The sequence below is a fragment of the Pezoporus occidentalis genome, unplaced genomic scaffold (assembly GCF_034315485.1).
Source record: "Pezoporus occidentalis ecotype Australia unplaced genomic scaffold, CSIRO_AGI_Poc_V1 ctg2, whole genome shotgun sequence".
In the NCBI taxonomy this organism is placed as follows: Eukaryota; Metazoa; Chordata; class Aves; order Psittaciformes; family Psittacidae; genus Pezoporus; species Pezoporus occidentalis.
Window position 1 is genome coordinate 12,188,194 of NW_026913855.1, and position 11,572 is coordinate 12,199,765.

Sequence of the window (11,572 nt, forward strand, 5' to 3'; positions counted from 1 at the left end):
ACAACTTCATTTGCCAGCTCCTTCAGGACCCTCGGATGGATTTCATTAGGACCCATGGACTTGTGCACGTTCAGATTTTTAAGATGGTCTCAAACCAGCTGCTCTCCTACAGTGGGCGCAAGGTCTTCATTCTCACAGTCCCTGTGTCTGCCTTCCAAGACTTGGGTGGTTTGGTCAGAGCCTTTGCCAGTGAAGACCGAGGCAAAGAAGTCATTCAGAACCTCAGCCTTCTCCAAATCCTGTGTAGCCAGTTCTCCCGAGAGCTTCCTGAGGGGGCCTACATTCTCCCTAGTCTGTTTTTTATTTGCTATGTACTTGTAGAATCCCTTCCTGATCCTTATTTATATGTTGTTACTGATAAGTCAAGAAATTTACAACACTTTAAAGAACTAGACAACATCCATCCAGGATGGAGAATTGTGTTCCAGCTTCCTCAAATCCTTGTAAAAAAAAAAAAATAAAATATATATATCTATATAATCTGGATGAAAAACACAACTGAATCTTAGGCAAGGTTAATATGATGACCCAAAGAGGAGGCTTAAGGAGGTACTAGATGGGAAGGAAAGAGGCACGGTGAAAACTCAATAGGCAAATTGATTTGATAGCACAACATTAAAATAAAAGCAGTTAGTTTACATCAAGTGTCAAACCAGTTGCTAACACTTATATAGCTGAATGCTTAGAAACAGGAGGTAAGATTATAGGCTGAAAATCCCAATACTTTAAGGGCAATGAATACTAACGTTTTTTTAAAGCCATGTTGGTGACATGTTAACTCTGGGCTGATGCTGGGCACAAAGGGGCTCTCAGCCACCACTTACCATGCTGATGTGAGCAGCACCTGGTCCCATCACTCCTTTTGCTTCTGCTCCTCACCTGGTAAAGCCTGTTGGGGCACTAATCTTGCTGCCAAACACCCAGCACAAGGGAAGGGCACCACAGCAACAAGTAGCTGAAGGTGGGGGTCACTGCCAGTCCCTACCTGGAGTTAAGGCAGCCCATGTAGCATCTCTAGCCCTGGCCCTGCAGCCCCTGCCTACTAGTGGCTTCCAAGTTGGCACTAGGTGCCATCACTAGGTGCCCCAAATGACCTTGTACATCATGGCAGTCTCTTTACCAGGAACAGGAAAGATGCAGTCAAGAGATGAATTTCATTCATAGAACAGACTGCATTGATTTCTCCCTAGAGTGTGGTTGCATTTTGTAAGAAAAGTATTTTTCAGTTTGTTGATTTCTTATTTTGCCTTGTGATCTAATTGTAGCTTTTTCCTTTGCTTCCCTGGCACCACACTGGCTATTATTTATTTATAAAGCAAGCAAAAATGGGCTAAAAGGAAAAAAAGATATGGGAAAGGTGTGGTCTCTTCCTCTAGTAATACCAGTCTATATGTGATGGGACAAAGTGGAAGAGAGAAGACAGGAGGTTGAGATCAGCTCATAGACAAAGATTACAGCATGAACAGCATTTGTACAGCATGTACAAATTTTGTAATGGTGTTGGCAATGCAGAGGAAATCATTACTTTGCCACCCTGAACTCAGATAAACCTCGGAAATCAGTAACTTTCTCATCTCTTGGTCTAGTGGTTCTGAAAAGTTGTATTGTAAGCCAACTTTGTGGGCTTTTTTACCCCACTCCTTTCTGTTGTGAAACAAAAATAATGTTAATGGTTCAATAAAGCCTAACTTTAGAATTCAAAATACCAGGAAATTTAAAGTTTAAAAAGGAACAGCAACTTCGTGTCCTTGCATTGATGGAACCAGAGTCCTAAATTGGATATGACGCTACATACAAGGCAGGTCTTAGATATGAAGTGAGAAGTAGCATGATCAAACAGACAAAAGCAGAGTTTGAATTGAACACCTGTTTTGGTGGGGACAGCATGTGTCTGTATCACACTTGCAAAGAGCACGTTGCAAGAGCTGAAGAGCAACAGATGACATAACAAAAGCTTAAATGAGAGATTTAGTTTAAGTTATAGAGAAGATAGGCCTGCAGAAAAAGAAGTGGAAGGATCTCAGTGTGTTGTAGCTATACAGACACAGGAGAGGAAAGAATAACATGAAATAATCTCTACCAAGCCAGACTGGAAAGATGGATTCTGACACCGAGTCAGGTGAAGAAGAAAATTTGAGTAAGGCACATAAAGAAATGCAGAACAAACTAACATGCTCCAGCTTCTCCTTAATTTGAATGGGGTTTAGCAGTATGAAGGCCACCTACAGCAGACAATCTACAATATACCACTTCACACTGCTGCTCACTCTAAACTGCAAAACTTAACCATATTTTTTTTTTGTTAAATTACACATATTAAGTCATGATGGGTTGTGTGTCACATAGAACTTTATTTCCATGGGTTTCATTTGGATTCAAAATGCTATTTGAGATGGCCATTTTGTCTAAGAACCCATGCAAATAAGAGCTGTACCTATCCGAGAGTCATCATGCCTGTGAAGTCTGAATTTATCTGACTTGCTAGCAGGGGGATCTTCTCTCAGAGAAAACCATGATGCAGCCACAAAGTGAAACTGATATAATTTTTGTAAAAGAATTTGCCTCAGGTGTTCCTACCTTTTACTCTCAAGCAAAAGAGCCCTGAGAATCCAACACAGTTGAGTCGATGTGACCAGGTGCTCACTATTTTGCAGAATGAGACTCAAGAGAAGCAGGTTGAAACATCCAATACCAACTGTTGTGAGCCCATTTCATGTCACCCACAGCGCAGGATAAGACGACTTGCTCACATTTAAGAATACAGCATGTCATCTGAGAGGAGCTTAACCAATTCAAGGATGAGTGTGCACTCATCAACAATACTTACCTCAGGCCCAAATTATCTTCAGGGTTTTGTCTGTGTGGGTTTGCCACTTGAAAAATGCCTGCTGTGTTAGTCTGCTGTGTTGCAGGCTACTTAAAATAACTGGCGGGTTATCATAGAACATTATGTTAACTGATGTGTGCCCATCTCCTCCTCTGCCAGGTAAAGCCTCCAAGGTGAGTTTGGCTCGGTTGCATCCTGCTGTTTATCCGTGGCAGACAAGCAGCAACCCCTGTGCTTCCAGAGCTTCAGCCTCTCCCTGAGCTGGTGATAAGTTACTCCCCAAGTCCTTTTTGCCAGTTGTTCTTGGCAAGGGGATCAGGGAAGACTATTGTTGTTGCTGGCTGTTATCTCTGCCTCTGACTCCACTTGGCAGGGGTGCAAATCCATCTTTCTGGTGTGGAAACAAGCTGCTGGACTCTGGATGCGTCAGCTCATTAATAAACAAAGAGTTACAAAGGAAATGGGAATCAATCTTAACAAAATAAATGTATAAAAAGTTTATTGGATGCTAGGGTGTTTGTCCTCCCCAGCTTGACACTGCTTTATCTTGGGCCCCAGCCTTCCTATCAGAAAATGGGGAAGGTAGTAGTTTACCAAATTTTAATCAGCTTAAATGTTGATCTATTACTTACATAGCATGGAAAGTATTTTCTGTGTTGTTACTGGTGAAGGTGGGTTATTTTTAATTATTAATATATATCCATTACTCCACTTCTATACCTTCTCTGCTTTCTGAATTATGCCAATGCTAACTGGAAAACCTCCTATCACCTACTGCTTACCCTCTTTCTGTGAAGGAGCCTAAGCCAGCTGCTCAGTGGGAAGCTCATGACTGAAGTATTAAATTCTCATTAAATTTTCTTCTGTGTTGAAGCAGAAGTATGTGATCAGATTCAGAAACACAGAACTTGGCTGGGGGAGGGGGTGTTGCAGCTTTTTCGTGAAGGGGTTGGTGGAGTTTGCTTTGCATTCTGTTTGTTTTTGAGGTAATTTTCTTGTTTTAAAAATTAGAGGGTTTTTGTATTTTCTCCTTACAACAGCAGCCTTGTCCAAAGCTCACTGTTGGCCAGGGAAGATTTCATTTCAATTGGGCCTTAGTGTTGGGCCAACAATACTATTATAGTGAGAAAGAAAGTCTAGCTCTTCTAAGGTTCCTTGATCCCACCCTTCAGGACAGTACTATCACATTTCTTGCTCTTGCAGCAGCACTGGGAAAGCCTCACAATTTTCTCATCTGCAAGATGTCCACAGCTATATCCCCCTTCTCTCATGATCAGAAGGCAGTCTTGCTCTCCAAGAGGCACTTCAGCAGCCAGTCCCCACACAAGCACCCAGCTACTCCAGTGGCATTAAAATAAAGCAAGATAGATATATTCCAGCTTTTCTTCTAAAGCGTAAGCAAAGCCTGCTGTAGGCAAATTTACCGCTGGACTTCGAAATTCCACATGAAGCAAAGCTAGACAGAGAGAAAGCTTATTTACTGTGAAGTCTTATATACAAAAGCAACAGATTATTACAAATTTGGCACAGACAGCAGCCACCTTGTCTTTCAGTACCTTTGCAAGGTAAATTTATTTCAAAGGCCTAGAAAGCTTTTCTAATGGCGTGAATGTGGTTGCTTACAGAAAAATTTTGGATTCTTCATGTTTTCCTAATAGAAGCACTCTCTCTGTCCTCCCCAAGTCACATACCATGTAGTTATATCCTGCACCACCTTTCAAAGTCATGAAGGATCCAAAGCCACCCCACTTCCCACAAGGTATTTCTAACAGACAGCACTGCCTTAGTTCTTCTTCCTGCCTAAAATTCACTGCCAAGTTTAACTCTGGAAGTAATTGCAAGATGCCCAGCCATATGCATTCTCCTTATTCAGCATTTTGTGAAATACACGTGAATTTGTACCTACCCAGAAGAACATCAAGCTGGTATGAGATGGAGGGATTCTTAAAGAAAAAAGAATACAGCAGCATACTTCTGGTAAAATATTATTTTGCTGTTGTTGTTGTTTATGCATTCCCAGAGTTCCCTAAACAATTATGAATTAGATAGCAATTGTTACACAAACACATGAGATTTGCTGTTTGAAAAAGTAAAATCCATGGAAAACACATACCCAAAGCTAAGTGTCCGACAAGATGCCCTCATCTGTATTAGAAAGCATTGTGTAAAGGATAGTATTCAAGAATTAGGAAAGGTCACATGAAATTGGCTTAGAAAAACCAATGGAAAGTTTCCTAAATGAAGTCCTTCGATGAAGCATGGGTAATTTTCCCAGAAAGTTCACCTACAAAGCAGTTGGTCAATGGCAACCTGTAGCGTGGACTACAAATCAATTGCATGTTATAGAAAAAACAATTTCTTTAATCAGTTGTAAAAGTCGAATAGATTTTATCCATTTTTCTCTCTACTCTTGCATTATATAGACATGATTTACTCTGTCCACACTGTTTTACTGTATTAAAGACTTTACTCTCCAAGTTAGACTTTTAAAGCTTTCTCCCTACGTATACACTTCTCCAAACTTTGTTTTCACTGTCCTTTTCCCATCTCAGTCATATCCCTTCTGCAATGAAGCAGACTGTATTTAGTAGTCTATGTGAGCGCGTACTATATGCCATGGTATTACATTATTTTATTTTTAGTATTGTCCTTTTAATGCTACCTACTTTCCCATGTACCTATCTATTTTTCAGCCAGCACTGCAACATGAAGAAATGTTTTCACTCAGTTTTTCACAGCAATGTATCTTTTTCCCTTCTGGTTTCAGTAATTCAAAATCTAGTACATGTAAATAGTCAACATTGTTCTCTAAATCACACTGTACTGCAATCAGAGCTCCACCATCATGTCAGATTGCCTGCTCTTTGTTAGGCCATTCTACATTTCCTTCTCTTCCTTTCTAAATGTGACTGAGTGATTTTTTTGGTCATGTGTTGATTTACCACCCCACTGCCTCTGCCTTCCTCCAAATCAAACATTAGACAGCACCAACACCAGTACAAACCTTGGGGGAACTCTCCTTAACCTTACTTAAACTCTGTAAAACCAACTTGCATCCATCTTTTCCATTATAAATCTTAGACCTTCTACCATAAAGTAAACCAAACTGACCTTTTCACGTTAAAGAAAGCAAGAAAGAAGGGGAAAATAAATCAGAACTGTGCAACCCGATTTAGGCTTGTTAAGGAAAAGCACAGTCAAGGACAAGGTAGGTAAAAGAGGAATGTTAGAGCTCAGAGGGAGTCCTTGTTCACTAGGAAGCCAAACACTGAACAGAAATGAGAGGAGAGAAATTCCCCTTGGGAAACAGCTCTTGAAGGCAAGTCCACATCATGCAAGGAGGCTGTACACATGACGTCCGCTTGCTCAGTTGTACCACTGGCATGCTGCACAGAGAAAGAGAGGACTGATTATTGCTGGAAATGTACATGTCCTAGAGGATCTCTTCACCTATGAGTCCAAAAGCAGCTGTTGCACCCATTGCCAAGGGTTTATGAGATGCAAAATAAAAGTCATACTCAAGGAGAAAAAAAAAAAGTGAGAAAAACAAAGTGCTAGAACTCTCCAATTCTTGCAGGTATAATTACAGAAAATTAAAACAAAAATAAGGTGGCTTCTGGCACTTTTGGTGTTCCGAGGTGTTTACTGTTTTGAGTCTCGACTGCGGTAAAGTGTAGGACGCGTAAACAGTGAAGTTGACCAACCAGATGGAGCACGCAACCTTCTAATTGGGGAGTCTGCCCTAGCATCCGGCCACCGCCGGACACACACCAGCCCCCACAAAGTCAATTTTTATTTTCATTTTTTAAATTATAATTTTAAATTATAACTTTAAACGTCAGCTCAACCACTGATCTAAAAATTCAATGGATATACATTTGGTAGGCAAAAGATTTTTTTTTTTCTTAATATGAATTAGCTTCTATCTTCTCTGTTTATATCATTTAACAGCAAGAAGTACAGGAAGAGAATCTAACTACAAATGCCTTATGTATCTTTGTAATACCACTACCCCTACAGCTTTGGTTTTACCCTCTTCCCTACCTACACAAAGTTAAACAGATCACAGGAGCAAGATATTATACTTATCACAAAACACAAATATTCCAGTAAGATATTCAGGAAAAAAAAAATAAATCAACCAACCCCTCCCCAAAGCCCAAACCCTACTGCCCCTGGATCCACAGCAGTTACCTGCTGGAAAGAAGCATGATTTGAGATCTTCTCTTTCCTTTTCAGTTTTACAGAAAATAAATTTTGAGCCTTTGTGACTCAATTATTTGCACTCTAAGATAATCCTGTGTTCTGCAGAAATTAAAATAACAGATAATAAATTCCTCTCTATTAAAATCCATGGTTTCTTTTTTTTTTTTTTCATACTGTGTGCCTAATGTTTCTGGACCATATGTCCTACAATACACTTTGTTTTCAAGCAAGCTGACACCTGAATCTTCTAAGCTGATCTTTACCTTACCAAAATATCAATATAGTTAATACAGAATAGCAAGACATAATAATGACTCAGTTTGCTTTGCTTGACACTCTGAGTCAGTTTTTCTTTCTCTTTCTTCTTTATGATCCTATAATAGAGTGAAGGTCTGATTCCCAGCCCGGATTATTTTAGTTAATAATCCTTTGTGCACACTTAATTGCATAGGGGGCCACAAACACTCAGAGTATTAGGTAGGTAAACAACATACTTGTAATTATGAAAGGTGGCAACTGAAATAATGTTTCACATTGTAAATTATCTGACCTTTCAGTTAAACATCTGTTACCAGCTTAATGGCCACTAAACATGTTCCAGTTCTAGAAAAAGAAATTGTTTATTACCTTTTATTCCTTTAAGATTACATTGCCAGCTCAAAAATAAGCCATTTATGCATCCAGGGCTAGCAGGCAGGAAAAGAAAGATCTATTTAATGATAAGCTAAATTTCAACTTCATTATTTTTTTTGTTCATATGAAAGTCACTGCGACATTTTGGTAGTCTTACTATCTGCTCTTTACAGATAGTTCTAACCAGTCTGCTGTTCACAAAGTGTCATTAGCCATGAACATGAAACATGCTAAAGGTGTCTGACCTCATTACTGATGAGATGCCTAGCAATTATAAGTGCTTAGAAAAAGCTAAGCGTTGTGATGAACCAATGAAAGCTTGATACAGCAAACAGGATTATACTTTCTACTATTTCATAAAATAGAGATAAGCAGATACATTACAAACCTGCAATGATAGATTCAATTTGAAAAAGACCTAAATAGTATGGACACGAAAGTTATGTGTTACAAGAATAGCAATTACATTAATTACATTTCTTTACCATAGTTCAGGGTCATTACTAAAAAAGGAACTACTTGCTTTTGTCCTTGAAGAGTCCCGATTCCAAAACCACTACCTAAATTCTAGCTGCACTGAAGTTACTGTGAATTTTGCTGAACATTTCAACAGGAGCAGGATTTTGTCCTTCTGTTTTCCCTGGCACAAACAGTACACACTGTGGAGACATGCAAACCTCTCTGTTGAGTGTAGTTCTTCCTGGCCAAGTGATCCCTTGTAAATGCGGAATCTGTTTCAGGATGCTAAGTACAGAGCTGAACTCTGCAACCTTTGCTGGCATGTGGCATACGCTTACACCTACCCCTGAAGCTGGCAGGATTGTTCAGTTGAGTTCTCTCAAGTAAGTAACAAAAGAACACAATCTCTTCGAAAAACTGCACAATATATCGTCTCATTAAACCAGGACTCTTTTCTTAATCAATTAAATACAATTTATGTATTTCCCATTTGTAGTTCTCTTCAAACTTCACCCTGAAGCAAGGATCAGAGCAGATTCAATTAAGAGCTTCTGTTTTAATAGTATTTGATTTTTGATGCACACTGATTTGCTGTTTTCTTGTTATGACTTTGCAGATTTAATAGAGCAAGGCTCCTGGTGCTACCTTGCCAAAATGCTTCACTTAGGATCCAGACACACACTTCTTCACCACTATCTTCCATCTGCTTGATTATTAAATACTTCAAGTCAGTTCTTCAAAGATCAAGTGCATCAACTCTTTTCCCAGGAGCAGCATTTCACTTTTCTATATGCCTATATAACCTCTGTCATACAATTCAAATGTACAATCCCTTCCAAGAACTATTCAAGCATGAATTAATGACTAAGCTGAAAACCAGAATTGACAGAGAACCCGCCAAAGCAATATCTGAATCCCCTTCAGTATATTTACTCTTCTTTCCTTTGCACTAATGGGGGGGAAACCAACCAAAAACCCAACCAAAACCAAACATAAAATGAATATGGGCAGCAGATGTAGCTAGTCATTGGAGTGACAGAAATGGGACCAGGATAAGGCTGTTGAAAATTGATTTCTTTGAGATGCAAGAGGAAAAGATGCTTTTTCACTACTTGTTTTTTCCTGTTTTTTTTCCTGTTACAGTGCAGTTCTCAGACCATGTCACTGGCTTCATTTCACAGAGGTAAAAGGGAGAACCCCCCACCCCAAGTATTTATTATACTGTCCTAATCCCTAAATCAATTTTGTTCAAGGTACTTTGTTGTCAGATTGCTGTTTCTTCTACGTGCAATTCATACGATTGCTGTTGAAAGCTCATTAAGAAGCCATGCCTGTCACCAGACAGAGGAGGATGTAAAAGCACTTCACTGTTCCTGCACTGAAGAAAAACAATTTGCCACAGCCAGACCCCTTCAGCAGTGCCAAGGGCATGGTAATTTATTACCTCTGGATGTCTGACTCCAAGTGAAGGAAACTGGAATGTCATGCCTTCATTCATAACACCGTCTCATGGAATTATTTTTTCCGGATTCCTGGGAAGTTGAAATATTTGAGAAGAATATCAGGAACTGTTGTTTTAGCCTGTTTGGTGAGTAGATAATTGCCTTCCAACTCTATTATTTCAGGAAATGATGTGAGTGTTGCATTGTTCCTAGACGGGGGCAGTAATGTTTTTTAACAGGACACATACATACATATTTTTAAAAGAAACAAAACACAACAAAAACATGCAGTCTAAGCCACTGTACTGGACCAGACTTTTTGAATCTGGTGTAGATAAGAGGTTGGCCCAGACAACATGTGCACATTTCACAGAACTAAGAGCATTCTTTAGAAGGGATGTAAGCAACACTATTTGTTGAAGAAATAAAAAAAAAAAACAACAACCCAGCCTCAAAGAAAACCTTTTATGATGTGGGATTAAAAAGCTCATTATGTTAAGTGATATCAAACATGACCAGAAAAGACCCTAGGGAGAAATTACACTTCTTTATTGGATTCTGCAGGACAAACTAGCCTGGGAACTTGAAAGCACAGGGAAGGTGCACGTGGAAATCACATCATATATGAAGAATAATTTCTTACCGTGTGAAAATTATTTCAGAATAGTTTTCAGATGAAGTTTCTCTTTATGGCAGCCGTTTCAAAGGCAGCATACTGAGGCAATGACCTACAGTAGCACGAATACAATAGCTGCTGGATCACCTCCTTGCAGAGGTATGTGGTCTTAGTCTAGTCCTGTATCGACAGGCAAAATATAATCAGCACCGAAACTCGTAACAACAGAGGCTCAGCTTGAGCCTCTTACATTATTTTGACTGAAGATAATTTCAAAAGCTCAACTTGTTTTTTTAATTTCTATTAAATTTTTGATAAAAGTGAAATTGGGCCTGGAAAGAGTATAAAGAGGGAACTACTATTTCTTCTTCAGGAAAGACTGCAGAAGACAAAGGGATAGCATACAGAAACTCTGCTATGACTTTTCACGCTCCAGTTTGACAACCACACACTTCTCTAGGATTGCATCCTCTACAACCAAACAAAATGAAGAAAGAGTTTGCATTTTGTGATCCCATGGTGATGGTGACTGCCACCTCAGCAACAAACACCAACCACCATCATAAAGCAACCTGATGTAGTGGACTGCATCATCTGTTTCCTTGCTACTCCAACATCTGGCTAAGAAACAAAAAGTCAATAATTAAATAACTTTATTACATAAAATTGTATCTGTTCATGGATGTTTTAAAGGAAACTGCATTTGCTGTACCACGAGTCCCAGCTGCAAGGGAATTTCAAAACACAATACATCCTGGTCACCCCACATTTTTTTTTTATATATATATATATATATATATATATATATATATATATATATGTATTTTGTATTTTTCACAACCAGAAATGGCAGCCTGGCTTGGACCGACTTCTGCTGGATACATGGATATACAGAAAGCCTTGCACAAAATGAAAGGTACTGTCCTACACTAGGTATTTGGTATATATATATATATATATATATGTATATGTGTGTGTATATATATATACACAGCATTTGTATTCTGCACTCACAGCATCCCAGACAATGAAGTCAACACATAAACACCTCTGAACTTACATCAAAGCCCTACACTCTCAGAGTGCTTCTGGATGCCACAGAACTTCTCCACTGTTGTGATGTATTGCAGGCTGCTGATTCTGAAAATGTTTTTGAACCATCTAGGGCTTGATAGTTGAAAGGATAATTCCTCCTTAGGATTCCAAATGCTGGTCAGTTGTTCAAAATCAATTGCTTAATAAGTATTTTCTAAGTTATGCTCAATTTTCTTTCAAATCAGTACACTAGAGGGATGCACAGTATTTCCTATTTATGTAATTCAGTTTAGAAGCTTTCTAGGTGACATAACAAATATTGGAACAACTTAGAGTCATCTAGAAAGCTTATTT

General features: G+C 39.0%; 1 protein-coding gene across 1 annotated transcript in view; it reads right to left on the reverse strand.

Moving 5' to 3' along the window:
- The window catches only part of TXNDC5 (thioredoxin domain containing 5), a 47,225-nt gene extending 44,772 nt beyond the window's left edge, over positions 1-2,453 (reverse strand). Inside the window, exon 1 of the mRNA XM_062617866.1 lies at positions 2,435-2,453. The gene's annotated coding sequence lies outside the window, so the exon portion shown is untranslated. The remainder of the gene's footprint in view (positions 1-2,434) is intronic.
- Between the last annotated feature and the right edge of the window lie 9,119 nt (positions 2,454-11,572).